The sequence below is a fragment of the Nansenia antarctica genome (genome assembly GCF_963989245.1).
Source record: "Nansenia antarctica genome assembly, chromosome: 10".
NCBI lineage: Eukaryota > Metazoa > Chordata > Actinopteri > Argentiniformes > Microstomatidae > Nansenia > Nansenia antarctica.
Window position 1 is genome coordinate 20,410,145 of NC_137680.1, and position 15,211 is coordinate 20,425,355.

The 15,211-nt window shown below is 43.3% G+C and overlaps 1 protein-coding gene across 1 annotated transcript in view; it reads left to right on the plus strand.

The window, feature by feature from the left end:
- Positions 1–15,211, plus strand: part of cobl (cordon-bleu WH2 repeat protein) — a 52,597-nt gene that overhangs the window by 329 nt on the left and 37,057 nt on the right. The gene's annotated exons all lie outside the window — the stretch shown is intronic.

Genomic DNA, 15,211 nt, shown 5'->3' on the forward strand with positions numbered 1-15,211 from the left:
AAATGTGTCATGAATTGTGTGCGTCTATTGAAAGTAGCCTTGCATTCTCACTTTTTTATGGAGCTGTCACTTCAAAAGCTGGAGCCTACTGTAGCCTACTGTATTGACAGGGAGAGAATTCCAGTGGAGTTGAATTCTATGGAAAAGACTTGCATGACCCCCGATGGGGAAACAACGGTGGGCCACTCCACAAAAGTAGCTTTTGTCCAGCGCCAGTAGCTGAATTTCTACTGTCTCTGTAGTTCTTTTGTCACCTCTATTGTTGACTCAATATGCTGCTGCTCCTTCCAGTTTACTGTCTCTGGCAGCTGGAAATGTCAGCTGTACAACTTAGTGGTGGTGAGATACACTGTTGTTGTACTGTACAGTGTTTCAGCACTTTCAAACTATTGACAGTCATGATAGTTTGCATTACAATGTGTCTTGTTGATGTGAATTGGAGGCTATCAATGTATCTTTCTTCCACATTGTCCTCTGGTAATATTATGATCTACAGAAATCATCAAACGTGAAAACGTCTCCCCAACGTGACATAGTAGTGGTATTATTCTCTCTTCCTGGTGCCATTGTTGAACATGTGGAATTGGTTTGGAAGTCCATGTGCCGTTATTACAATAAACAAAATCCTTTGTATTTTACACCAAGGCCATGCATCTCCTCCCTGGAGGCTTTTAATCACACCCTATGACATGCAGAAAGCACATGATGAATCAGGGTTATTTAAAGACAGCAGTTGCTGAACATTCTCTCTGCTATCTGCCTGTCCAACAGGAGCCCAACGCTACCATTTACTGTAGGTATCATTTCCTTGTTAAATCCACACTTCTAGCCTCTCCTAGCCTTTATCATGCTAGCCTATTATTGTTCACTTTAGTGCCTTCTGGCAATGGAACGCTCCAAAGCACCAGTTCGGGACATTTCTGCCCTGAAATTACTATGACAACAACTGCTATTGTCATGGGTGTTTCTTTTGTTAATAAGTCTGCGTCATCGCAGAGGGAGTAGTGGCTTTACTACCTGATGAGGTTAACATGAAACAGAGCTCATAAAACACTCCCAGTGAAGAAAGACCCCCCGCCTCTGAGGGGATAAAATGCTCACGTTTGTATCTGGGTGACCAGCTTTTGAAATCTGAGCAGGCAATTTTCAGGGAGCTACAAAAGCAGTATGTGGTTTCAAAGTGATGGTGGGCTTGGTGAAATGAAGCCTTGTTGCCACACTGGCAGTCTGTAATTAATGACTGAGACACCAACCTGCTTGTTAGTGTCGTGTATTCTTATTGATTATGAATCAAAGAACAGTTAGTTTAAGACACTTTAATTAGTTACAGGCAGATTCATACATTACATGCGTTCTCCATGGACATCAGGGTGGGAAGAGAGCGCTCTGCCTCTGTCTCTCCCCCTTCCCTTTCAGAGGGGAGGGGCCAGCGTGTGTGTGTGTCTTTGCCCAACCCCCAGGTCTCTGATAGCTGGTCATCTGTGTCCCTGCATGCCCTGGCATGTGTGTGTGTCTAAAACATACCACATATTCATACATAGATCATACATACTACAGAAATATACTACACATCCCCCCTCGGACCACCCAGAGGGTGTTCCGAAACTAAACTACCATAAAACAAAAACAAAAACACAAAACCCCACAAAACATCCCCAAAAAAAAAAAAAAAATTCTGTTTTTTTTTTTTTTTAAATAAAATTAAAAATTAAAAAATAAACAACAACAGACAGAAAAACTACACCAACACACAACACAAGAAGCACAATAACACAGACCAACCCAGGACCAGTATCAGGAACCAAAGATATCATAAACAAAAAATAGAAAACAACCAATAATAAAAAGAATTTTGAAAATAACAATCACAATTAAACTAAACACAGTTTATCATGCACAAATCAATACAGAAACTTCCAACGACCGATGTTTCCTTTGTCCTTGAAGCGTCGGGGTCAGAGGTTACTAGCACTTGTACCCAGTTGGAGAACAGCCTTTACCGCTGTCTCAGATTGATATCCTTTCCCAGTCAGGAGCTTTCCATTTTCGTTGCGCTAGGAACAGAACCTCTCTCCTAGCTTTGTATAACCCCCACATCACTTCTCAACTGACCTCAATCACACGATATAGAAACAAACAAACAATACACAAATAATGACATTCAGTTATCATAACACATAATTCTCCAACAGTAAGCATAGGACAAAGGGAATGCATTAATGCATAGATCTTCACCTCAGGTGAGGACTAGTCTTCTGAAAAGTTCATTAACGTGGACTGAGTGACTGATTTTCCAAAAACAGTCAATGAGGCCCTGCCTCCTAAGAAAGTCAAAAATCATGTCTGCTATAATAGGTGCTCCTATCTTGGCAAAATAAGTTTCCCATGCCCCTAAGACCGTTTCCAGCCATGCTATCATCTGCTGTCCATTCCCGTCGTTCCCTTTGATCTGCTGCTTCACTACCCTATTCATAGTCTTTAATCTTTTCCTAACTGGTCGTCGTCCGTCAGTGTCATTGAGGTTAAGGCAGCCGCCTGGTCCCCTCCCACGCTGATCAAGGTCTGGGGAGTCGCCCTCAGCATCATCTGAAGCATGGTGCAGGCACTCGCCAGCATCCCCAGTAGCACAGGTGTCCAGGCTTTGGACACCCCCAGGCTGGACCTCCAGACTGTCAACACTCTCTGCTTCGTTGGTTTCTGGTTCATTGGCATCTGGACAGCTTTCCGCTGTCCCCTCGGTTTCAGGCACTGCCGGTAATGTCACTGGCTGTAACACTGGCATTGCCACTGGCTCTGGCAACACCACAGCATCTCCTCGTAGCTCCTCCTTCTCAGGTTCTCTGGGGACCTCGGCACCTGTTGGCACAACATCCTGCCTACTCTGTACATCCACCCCCCTGTCCACCACCCGTGGCCCTATTGGGGTAGGGATATGCCCAGACACCACTGGTGTACCCACTCTGATGTTGTTTCTCCAACAGACCCCACATTGACCTAAAGCATGGTCAATCTGTTCCATCAAATATGGACTCCAAAACCCATATTTCTTGGTGATCTTGCGTCTTACCTCCCCCCTAGCCACATGTGCTAATCCATGAGCTTCCTGTATTAACATGCCTAATAAATCTGAGGGTGCTACAACCAACCCCTCATGATTCCTCCACAGACCTGTGTCATCCTGACTTGCCCCCCTTGCTAGCCAAACGCTCTTGTCTAACGTAGGTACTCTACTCTGTAACATCAATAAATCCTCAAGTGTGACCATGCCCTGTAATTGCTTTTCATGTGTGACCAGAAGACCTTTACCTGCCTTGTCTGCTCCTGTAATGGCTTTGGCTGCATCCTCTGCAGCCCTGTTACCTTGTGTGACATGTGATGAGTCAGACCTGTGTGTGGCACACTTCACTATAGCTAATTCCTTTGGCTTCATCATGGCTTGTAACAGCTTCATGATCTGTGCGTGATGCTGTATAGGCGTACCATCAGTTCTCTTAAAACCCCGCCCCCTCCATACAGCTCCATTAAAATGACAAACATTATGTGCATAGGCAGAGTCGGTGTACACTGTCACTCTCCGTCCGGTTCCCAAGTTGCATGCTTCCGTGAGGGCAATCAATTCAGCCAACTGAGCCGAGCAAGGCTGAGGAACTGCCTCAGCCTGTTCTACAATAAACTTTGAATTCTGTGCTTTAACTAAGGAATACCCAGCGCACAACGTTTCTCCTACCCCGTAACAAGACCCATCAACCCAATATTCTATATCAGCTCCCTTTAAAGGCAAAGCTTGTAGGTCTGTTCTATGCTTAATCACTTTGGCTGTCGATGGAACCTGAGCACCGCTGTCAGGTGTGCATTTTACTGTACAGTTCAATTGGCATAGAGCATCTCTCCCTAGCAGCCCTGTTGGCGTGTGTTCTGACACAAGTGTTGACAGAGTTGCTCTCTGTCCCTTGTACTCTAAGTCTACAAGCTCAGTTGTAGGAATCAGCTGTTTAATTCCCTCAAATCCGATTGTCTTCACATATTCTCTAGACATAGGGAGGTGCGTGGCGCCTTCAGGCTTCTTTGTCACCACCAGCTGGCACCTCCCACTCGGATCTTCCGGGCACCCCTATAGGCCAGCTGCTGGGCCTCCGTAAGGGTTCATCACTCCTGGAGCAGGTGTAGTAGGGGGCCAATATCCTCCTCCTTGGCTCCCCCCTGCGCCCCCCTGGGGCCTGTTGCAGCAGGCACAGGCTAGATGTCCATTCTGGTCGCATTGGCATAGTTCTAGCACCTCCTTCCCTGCTGCTGTCCATCCCCCTGGTGGTGGTCCTTGGCCAGGCTGTGTGTACATCTGGCATGGAACCGCTTGCACCCCTGGTGGCCCTTGTGGGTATGGATACCCCCCTTGTGGCCCCTGTGGGTAGGACTGGTAAGTAGCAGGATACCCCCCTTGTGGCCCCTGTGAGTAGGACTGGTAAGTAGCAGTCTGCACTCCAGGTGGCTGTTGCTGTGGGGCTAAAGCCTGCACTCCCTCTATGTTCCTCTCGTTTTCAGTCAATTGCAAATGAGTCAATATTCTGAGGGATTCTTCGTCTCGTGCCTTCTGTATCTGAATGTTCTTTCGATATAACTCAACTTGATGAGATACGTGGTCTATATAAACAGCTTTGTTCATGTGTCGTAGCCCCACCACTTCTGCTAGCTTATCCTTAACTGGGGTAGGAAGCCCTTCTTGTATTTTTTCCCTGATTATGGATTTTTCTAAGGGGTTATCTTCAGCGTCTTTCCCTGTCACACTTCTCCATTGAGAGTGCATACGGGCAATATAACCCCTGGGATTCTCATCCCCCCCCAGTGGCTTCACAATGATATTGTCTGGGTGAATGTGAGTAGGGTAGGTCTCTCTGATTGCTTTCCACAGCCTGCCTCTGTTTGCTGCGAAGAGCTCTGGATCATAAACTGATGTATTGATATATCTATGAAGTCCTGCCTTCATCAATATTTCCTGCATTGTATCCAATCCTGCAATAAAAGCTAAGAGTCTTTTCAGGTCTCCCATCGCGACCTGCGTTCCTATCAGTATCACATCGACCTCTCGCGTCCACGAATGTCCTCCCTCTTGAAGAACTGGGAGTTTCTCGATCACTTCAGACAAATCTGTATGATGCCACGGATGATATTCCATCTTGTTACCCCGAATCAGCACTGGACAGTTCTTTAATGTATTTGATGACATTCGGTGACAATCTCCCTCTTTCTCCGGGCGTCTTCTCCCACCTTTCCTTTCGGCTGTGGCTATCATCTTCCTGACCTGCGCGTGGTAGCCTCCATCTGCATTGTCGTCATCACTTGAGTCTGCACTGCCATCTTCGCTGTCATCTTCCTCGTCACTCCTGTCGTCCCCTTTTCCCCTTGGCTCCTTCTTCTTCTTCTGGGAATGATCCTCCAGTGCCTTAGCATATGGAGGGGGACTGGGGGCAGGACACTGAGCTATTTTCTGTCCCTCTACCTTAAATAGATCTAAAATAGCTAACTCTAACTTGCGTTTCTCTGATCTAATCTTTCCTCTTTGATGTGCTTTGTGCCCATTGATAAGTATTTCCAATGTTGCAATTAATTGTAAATTAATGCTGCCCTCTTTCGGCCACGGCTGTTCAATGTATGCCCAACGGCTATTCCATTTCGTAGACATTTTGCTAATTTCCCTAACAAGAGGATTCATTTTTTCCACTACAGCCATAGGGGATAACGTAGCCAACATTCCACGATGTTCACTAATATCTTTTAACAGCTTCGTGGAATTCGACCCCATTCTACTTGTTCAATATGCTGACAATATTCTATATTAGATAAGGTGTACGCTTCTTACAACCCACCTTATTTTGTCTTGTTTGCTAAACAAATGCTAGTCCAATATAACTGTATTGACCATCCCCACAAAAACCCTGCAACTTCAGAATAACAGACTTGCCTCTTGTGTATGTCAGTGCAGTATTAACTTAAATCTAATAGCTGTGTAAGTACTTTATACTTAAATGTGTTTCCTAATTGTTTATGAATGTGTCACTTAATTACTCATTCAATACTAATTACAGTTCTGGTCAACACAATTATTAAATCACAAAAGCTGGTCACACCTAAGTATTCACCGATCCACAAAAACCCTTTTACTGCTCAACTATCAAATATGTACTATTCTGCTATTCCTTAATCAAACACTGTGGAAATGACCTAACTAAAATAAAATATGTAAATTACAAATATTAATTACAACCTGTAAATAAATCGACTTGCTATTTGGAAAAGAATGAATGATTAGTTAGAATTATTCATTGACACTCCATTGATGCAAACCTGTGAAGTCATTCAGCTATTTATCAAAATATCAAAAAAGGAATGATTATCATTAGATTATCACAAAACAATTGATCAAAGTTCTGTGAAAACAGAGAAATAAAATGATCTGAATAATTAATTCAATCAATTTGTAATTAACTAAATTAATTAAATACATTACAATCATTCATAACCATCTATTTATTAATGTATCGGACTGTTTCATCGACCTCAGCTGTATCTCCCTGAGGATTTAGTGTTTTAAAATGTATTGTCGTATTTCGACCAGCAGATGGAGCTGTGCTCCGGCTAACGCGCATCGATTGCGCATGCGCCAACTCTTAGCCAAGGCTATGAATGTTTTAACCGTAACTCTAAACTATTTAAAACACCCCAATGATCAACTCACTATCCTTCTATCTCCAAATTACTACACAACCTATGTGAAATGATCCGTAAGAAATAAGGAATGTAATTAATCAGTCAGGTTCCTTTCCAAAGGAATGCTTTCCAAAGGAGTGCCTGTTTGCAGAGGCAAGAAGAGGGGGGCTACAACCCGTCTCCCCTGAAAAATCACCGCGTGTTTGTAGCCTGCTCCAAAACAATCTCTCCAACACAACTTGTTTTCATAAACGATTACTTTTCACGACACAGCAACATCAAGACTATCTTTCAATCCAGCCCAACTACTATTTATCTCATTCAAATATTCTACGTTCACGTTTCCCTCACAAAGATGGCCTCTGTGTGTGTCCCTTCTCAAGGACAAAGAAAAATGGCGTCTAAGAATGGACTCTCCGACACACTGCAAATGGCCGCCCACACAACGGCGTCCTCTCACACAGACAAAGAGTAATGGCGTCCACAGCTCTGCTCATATGTTCTTCACTGCTACAATAATGCTCTTTCACATATCTTACAAAATAGACTTCATAATCCACCCACACTCCAACACATAAACACAACCTCACCGAATCTTACACAGACACACACACGATATTCCAATACCGTACAAACAAATCACATACCATCAAACGCTATATTTTACAAAAAACGGGCTTCCAAGTCCGGCTCTCACCACCCACCCATCAGATTATGATTATGAAAAGTTTGCTTCTATTCCAACAAGATTACCGTTACACAGATTCTTTTGACTATAACTTATCTGAGATTTACAGTTTATTTTAAACACACCAATCGACTAGAGAGAGATTTCTGCAGAAAATCTACCTTTTCCGTCGAATTGAAGAGTCCGCACAATACTGTAAATTAAGTTATATTAAACTCCTGGCTAGCTCGCCATTTACTGTCGTGTATTCTTATTGATTATGAATCAAAGAACAGTTAGTTTAAGACACTTTAATTAGTTACAGGCAGATTCATACATTACATGCGTTCTCCATGGACATCAGGGTGGGAAGAGAGCGCTCTGCCTCTGTCTCTCCCCCTTCCCTTTCAGAGGGGAGGGGCCAGCGTGTGTGTGTGTCTTTGCCCAACCCCCAGGTCTCTGATAGCTGGTCATCTGTGTCCCTGCATGCCCTGGCATGTGTGTGTGTCTAAAACATACCACATATTCATACATAGATCATACATACTACAGAAATATACTACATTAGCTCATTTCTTTAACTCAAAGACCATAAAAGCTTCATAGAGTTTCATGTTATGTGTTAGTATACAGATGTCATGGCATTATTATGATTCGTTATTATATATAATATATATATATAATACAAAAATAGTCCCACTTTATCTTTTGGTATCATTTCAGATGTTATTGTCAACAATAAACATGTGCATGTCATAAACACCAGTATCTATTGACCTGCTGAACTATACTATAACTGCCTTGAGAAGTTGACTTCTCTATTTGCGTTTGCTCTTTTGTGTGAAATTGAACACTGTGTGTTTAGGGGCTTTGAGCAGTTGTAGTCCTGGATCTAAACGTCTGGAGTGTAGGGCAGTGTTAATTATCAGCCTGGTGTTTTTTTCCCCCTAGCCCATTTCTTTATTACACATGCCTGGACCTGTGGTTGTTAAAAGTGGGCTAAAGTGGCATCTATGGGTATAATCCATATTGTCTCCTCACTGATGTGGTGTCTATTCCCAGTTTCATTAGTCTGCCTCAGTTATATGTGAAAACCCAAATGCATAGACTGCTTAGATGAGGGCAAAATGCAACTCAAATAAACTGCTTTCGGTTTGTAGCTAAGTCGGTAGAGCATGGCACGAATTTAGGTTTTAGGAACACACAGGTCATGCCCTATAGATGCAGACAGTGTTGTCCAATTAGATTGCAGTATTCTACACATAAAGCGTGTGCGTCTAGGTCCTCGTCCACGTGAGTCCTCCTGACACAAGTATAGCCTACACATTTCGGGGACCTGTTTTTGCCTCACCAGTGCCAGGAAACTAGGTTAGAATTCTAGACATTTTAGAAATGTTCTGTTGAGTAACTTTAATGTATATGATATTGTAGGCCTACATATTTCTAAATAGAGTGTCGAATGTTTAAGTTTTAATTTTATTACAGCTTCTGTCAGCATGCTTGTTGTTCAGTTGCTCAAACAGGTGGCCTTTATTATGAAAAGCTTGGCGTCAGTGCCTTGAGTGTAGGTTACTCATGTACGAGCCACCATCTTTACTCGGTTTTCATGAACGGTCATTTGTTGTCTGACTGCGCACCTTATCACACCTTGTCCCCTTGCCTCTCTGTTTCTGTTCCTTGGTAATGTTACCTAAAATACGCTCATCTGATAGTGTTATCCATCTGCTCCACTCCTGCTTGTGTCGCAGGCAGAGGTTGAGGTGCCTCCCAGCCCCATCCTGGCCTCAGAGTCTGACACACCCATGCAGTTCACTGTATTTATGGCCTTGTTCAAGTTTGATGGTTTGTGGTCCATGATTACTGCTCACTTAGCAGTTGCGTTTGTGTGTTGGCCACTAGCCCTGCATAACTGAAAATATCAAATCTGAATTTAAATAATTCAAATTACTTTTTTCATGATAGAAACTATTCAAGCCTTGTGAAAGATGAGAGACACGGTATATATTATTGGCAGCAGTACGTATGGCTGAGAATATCTCTATGTTATTAGGGATCCAGTTTAAAAATACCTGCCTGCCTGACACTAGTCTTTAAAAATAGTTTTGCCACAAGCAGTAGCTCAAATGCTTCTGAACTCTTCAATGCAGCTCCACTCAATTTGGGATTATCTCCTTGTGTCACTATTTACACAACTAGAACTTAACTAAGCTTAGTTGTAGAGCAACACTTTGAGCATTTGGGTGGGTGAAAGTTTGAATGTACTCTGTGCTTAAGTCACATCATTTCTTCTAGAACCATCTGCTGTGTTTAAGGATGGTTGAGAAGTCAACGTGAAGTGCGACATGAACACATTTTGTAATGATTACTTCAGCAACCCCTCACTGCCACTCCATGTCCTGTCCTGGTGGAGCTGTGGGCCTGTTTGAACACATGTTGTGCAGAACCTATTTTTGAACGTCCGCTGTCGGACTGCTGTCTGAAGACTGTGGTATGTGGGTGTGTGGGTGAATACACACTGTGTACAGTTGAGACCAGCTCCAGTGATGAAACCTGTATTGGCAATGAGAATATTGGAGTCATTTTTGTATACTGGTTTAGATAGTGGTGAACGCTATTCCCTCTCACAGTCACGCAGTTAGTTCATATTCAGAAGAAGAAGAAACTCTCACAAATTCACATGATCTCCCATCTTGTCAGTGACACCAAGTATATCCAGACACGTCATTGCCTTCTTATTACATCTTTGTCCTTTGGTAATTAGGTTTGAATAAATGTGGCCTACATGGTGTGAGCATCTTTGAGATGTAGTCACAGTGGCAGTTGTACTGATGCCGAGCTTCTGCTAGAGGGGGAACAGTAATGGCACATGATAAGTGTTTCTCTGCCTCCTCTGCAGCTGGAGTTCTCTTAATTGATGGAACTGCTGAGGGAATATGGGACAAGCTAATTGTTTGTTTCCTGCTGTTCCCTCCCTACTGCTCTCTTAACCTGTGGGATTTTCTCCCATCTGGGATGCTCTGTGTATAGCTGGTGTATCGGGCAGGCTATGTACAGTACGGCTTAGTACTCCTGTGTGTTAACACACCTGCGACCAGCCAGAGATCCTCAGGTTATTGGATGGGAGATTGGGGACAACTGTTTTTAGTATTGAAAGTATGATCTATGACCAACCAGAGGGACACAGTCCAGTGCAAAGGTGGACAGGTCTTTTTGTGAAATGCTTGATTTAGGCTAGTGAGAGTTGGGATTAGACAGTAGACACACATGTTCCAAGCAGTCAGTGGATAGCTGCAGCGATATGTGATGCTAGGAATTAGCCTATTAACTGAGTGCAGGACCATCTGGCTTGAAAGACTTTTGGTCCCCTCAATCCCATGCATTTTTAAAGGTCAGGGGAGACCAAGTCCACGTGGGTTTGCTTTTCATATGAATACCTTTGAAATTGCTTTAGAATACTGTTGCTTTTCATGTGGTGTTTCTAATTGGTTCGTATACATGTTTTATGTTGAGGTTACGGTCTTTCATCATTTGAGTGAATATGGAGGCTGTTGGATCTGTTTGTGATCTTGACTGTCATCTAGACATTTCTCCTCCTCCTCAGTAAAACATGTGATTCAGAATATAAAGAACTCAAACCCTATGGGCCGGTTTCACAGACAAGGCTTAAGCCTAGTCCTGGACTAAATCACACTTTCAATGTAAAATCTCCATTGAAGATGCTTTTTAGTCCAGGATTAGGCTTAAGCCTTGTCTGTGAAACTGGCCCTATGAGTGTTACATTATGTATGTGTCATTGGTCACACTTAGACCGTTCCTGAGTCATCGAGCTAGCATGAGAAGATGAGTAGGCTGTCCCTGGCCTGCGGTGACGGGAGGAGGGGGTGGTTTGTTACAGTACGAGATGCCTCACTTAACTCTCCCTCAGGTGGGTGTTACAGAGAAGGCTTGTGGGATTCTCTTCATTTCTTTCTCTGTTGGAGCTCAGTAATTGGCCCCAGAAGGCTGTGTTCACTGGTTGAGACCAAGAAGAGCTGTGTTCACTGGTTTCCCTCAGATGTGACTGTGTGTGTGTGTGTGTGTCGCGGTGGTGGGTGCAGTAGTCCGGTCCCAGCAGCTTCTGGGCGGTCAGAGAGCGTAGAGTATTCTGAGCATGGCGTGCGGCGGGCATGTAATGCTAGAACGTGGCATTTGGGAAGAAGCGGGCCGGCCGCGGGGAGCGTCTGATGTTTGAGTCGGAGCGCTCTGGAACACCCTGGCACGCCCTCTAACCCACAGGCCCACTGGTGGCTCACTGGCTAAAATTAGTATCTAAAAGGGGACATTTTTTATATCTATACAAAAACCCACTTCTTAGACCATAAGCTCTAGTATAAACATTAGGAGAACCCCGCAAGGAAATGGAAACATATTTATGGGATTGACTTTTTTATTGACCTACTGTAGTGTATTACTGGTGTAACAGAGTTGGGAATGTATGTTGAGTTGTGGTGAATGTGGATGAGTTTCGCTGTGCTTGAGCAGCCCTGGTTGTTGTTAGAGCCCCCTTTGGAGTTTGGGTGTACTGCAGGTCTGCGCGTTCTTTTGTCCTTTTGTTGTTGCCATACCCAGAGTGGTAGCGCCAGAATACGACTACCATCTGAATAGATTTGCAAGAATTACAGACACCAGAGGAAGACTTGTGTTTTATATGTCTTCCATACAGATGAATAAAAGTGGTTGAAAGAAGTTTGCCTCCTGTTTGACCATCGTGACACTTGACTAAAACGTATTTGACTCTCCCTGTTTCTGTATGACTTTGCTGGTCAGAGAGGTAGGCTAGGCCTACGGATGAGAGTGTGTTGTTGTATCTCTCAGAGGGCAGGCGGAGCGTCAGAGGGCCCACCAAACCCCTGCCCTCTGAGCCGTAAAACAGGGTGGGGTTTACCAGTTGACTGGTTTGTAATGTGAGAGTGGAGGGGGCATATGCTGAATTAGGAAAGCTCATGCCTAGCAACTGCAAACAAAATGCCTGTGTGGGGTCGGATGTCCCTGGATACGACTTGGTCATTCACTTTTCGCTCTGTAACTTCTATCATAAATTTGCAGCTGCTACGAAATAGAAAGAAAGACTCTCTCTCCTGAAGGTGTAAATATAGGTTGCTATGAGAGCAGTAGGGCCCAGAGAGCACGCTGTGTTGTGGCTCTGGTGAGTGGCTGAGGGTCGGGGTATTCACGGTCTGTCCAACACACAATAGAGCGGACAATTCAAGTGACTACCGACAGGAATCACGTTGGTTCTAACGTGTGTGAGGGAGAAAGGAGGTCTCGAGAAGACGATTCGTTCTTTCAACTGGATTCTTTTAAACTCGAGGGGATGCACATTTGTGATGGCGGCTGGTGAAACCGGGAACAAGTCGGCAACCAATCAAATTGTTCAATTGCCAATTGTTTCACCCGCTGCTATCACATTTGTACGGAAGAGTATTAGGGCCACCAATTTGAGGTTTTTTTTTCTCCCGAAAGGGGGGGGGGTTGGGGTTATATTCTGAGTTTAAAGTCAGAATTTCTGAGATTAAAGTCAGAAATTCTGAGAAAAAAGTCTGAATTTCTGAGATAAAAAGTCAGAATTTCTGAGATTAAAGTCAGAGTTTCTGAGAAAAAAGTCAGAATTTCTGAGATGAAACGTCAGAATTTCTGAGATTAAAGTCAGAATTTCTGAGAAAAAAGTCAGAATTTCTGAGATAAAAAGTTTGAGGGCCGGTTTCAGAGACAAGGCTTAAGCCTAGTCCTGGACTAAATCACACTTTCAATGTAAAATCTCCATTGAAGATGTTTTTTAATCTAGGACTAGGCTTAAGCCTTGTCTGTGAAACCGGCCCTGAATGTATTAGTGTTTATTGGTCCTACTGGTTAAAATGAATGACATGAATGCTCTTATCAAGTTATACTTTGGAATTGGCTTTAGTAATAAGGACATTCTTTGTCTATTGGCACAAAATCACCTTATTATAACAAGTATTCGTACTTTGAAGCGACGTTGTCGCGAACTGGGTCTTTAGGCTACAGAAGGAGAAATCACTCAGATTTAAATGAGGTAATAGCCTTTGCCCTTTGTGCAGGAGGAACTATCAGGAAGTGGCCAAATCCAAGGCTATCGTTGGATGCATCTTCGTGCCATTCGAATGGGATTCGTGGTGCAACAAGATGTGATACGACAGATTATCAAATTAATTGACCCATGTTATGTGCCCCTATCAGTTCGCAGCCTCTCTGGACATCCTCCAACACAATGCTTTGAATATAATATCCAGCTATGACTTTCGGGGCGTTGTTTGTAGTGTACGCTTCCATCAATACCACATAACGACTATAGCCATCAATGCAACCATTGATCCCATTGATACCATTGATTCCATTGATTCCATACGGCTTCAGTTTGTCGTAAGAGTCCTATGAGTGCATTAGGACCTCAGGTAGAGTGCTGCCATCGCCGCAGACGATGTGTCCGTCCACACCTTGAGGGTCAATTAATTTGATAATCTGTCGTATCACATTTTGTTTCACCACGAATCCCATTCGAATGGCACGAAGATGCATCCAACGATAGCCTTGCATTTGGCCACTTCCTGAAAGTAAAAAAAAGTTCGTGGCCTTAATACTCTTCCGTACATTTGTTTAGTTTTTTTTTTTTTTTTTTTTAAATCTACATAGCAACTCTCTCAACAAGCAATGTCCATGTCCACTCACTTATGTTGGTGGGTTTTTTCGTAGTTGAATTGAATATTTATATCCGAATATTAGCTACTATTCATTGACACTATTGTGAGAAAAATGTTTTAGGCTAACATTTAACGGTGAGGGTAACTACAACCACGGTCAACAGAACGTAATAAATAATGACAGGATTTTCTTGTGGCCTGATAAAGGTGGGATTGTTTTGGGCTTTGGTGTTCAGTGCCAATGGTCTTTGCTGTGTGCAGTCATGTCACACTCTCCAGCACTGGGACACCTTCCAACTAAAGTTTTGATCAATAGTGGTTCTGTTGTGGGTTTAACGATCCCTAATGAGAGATGGCCAAAGATTTCCTTTCAGAGATTCTTAAAGCAGATCAAGTTGAGTTCTACTGAGAAAAGGGGCAATGTACAGGACAGTCAATCCTCTTGTATTCATTTGGAATCATTCTGAAGAAATGATTGGCTGTTGTGGGTTGACTGTATCTTGTTTTGGGGGATTGCTGCTAAATATTCTTTCTTAATATCCCGTACTATTCCTGTATGGTAGATAGATATACGTTGGATCCTAGTTCCTAGTAGTATGTTAGGTATACTACTATGTTAGCACACTACAGTGCAAATGACTGTTGGAGAAAAAAATAGGTCACTGTTAGTGTGCTATCTGTCAGTAGGAAATGCAAAGTGTCTGTTAGGTAGAGGATAGAGCTCCCATTGTCTCAGTAATCCCATTGTGTTTAATAGGACAAGGACAGGTGTCTCTCAGTCTCTAGATTCAACTCTTCACATGACATGGTGAACACTTATTTCCATGAGTTTAAAACCTCCTTCTTCCCCCCCCCCCCCCCATTTTTAAACAGCAGACTGTGATATACTCAGACCCAGACAGGAACATTCATTTTTCCATGACTTTTTTTGGGCCAGGAGAAATACCTCAATACCTCAAAACCCATTGCCACTCATCACTTTTTCCTTGCAGTTCCCTCTGTTTGCTGTCGACCGGCTAGCTAGCTTACCCTCTTTACTTTGTTGTTGCTGCTACACTACTATAGAGAGACTTATCGATACTGTGTGAACTTGAGAGGGTGGCAGAGCGCTGAGGGTTTGATTTATTCTAACTGGGTAGCAGCA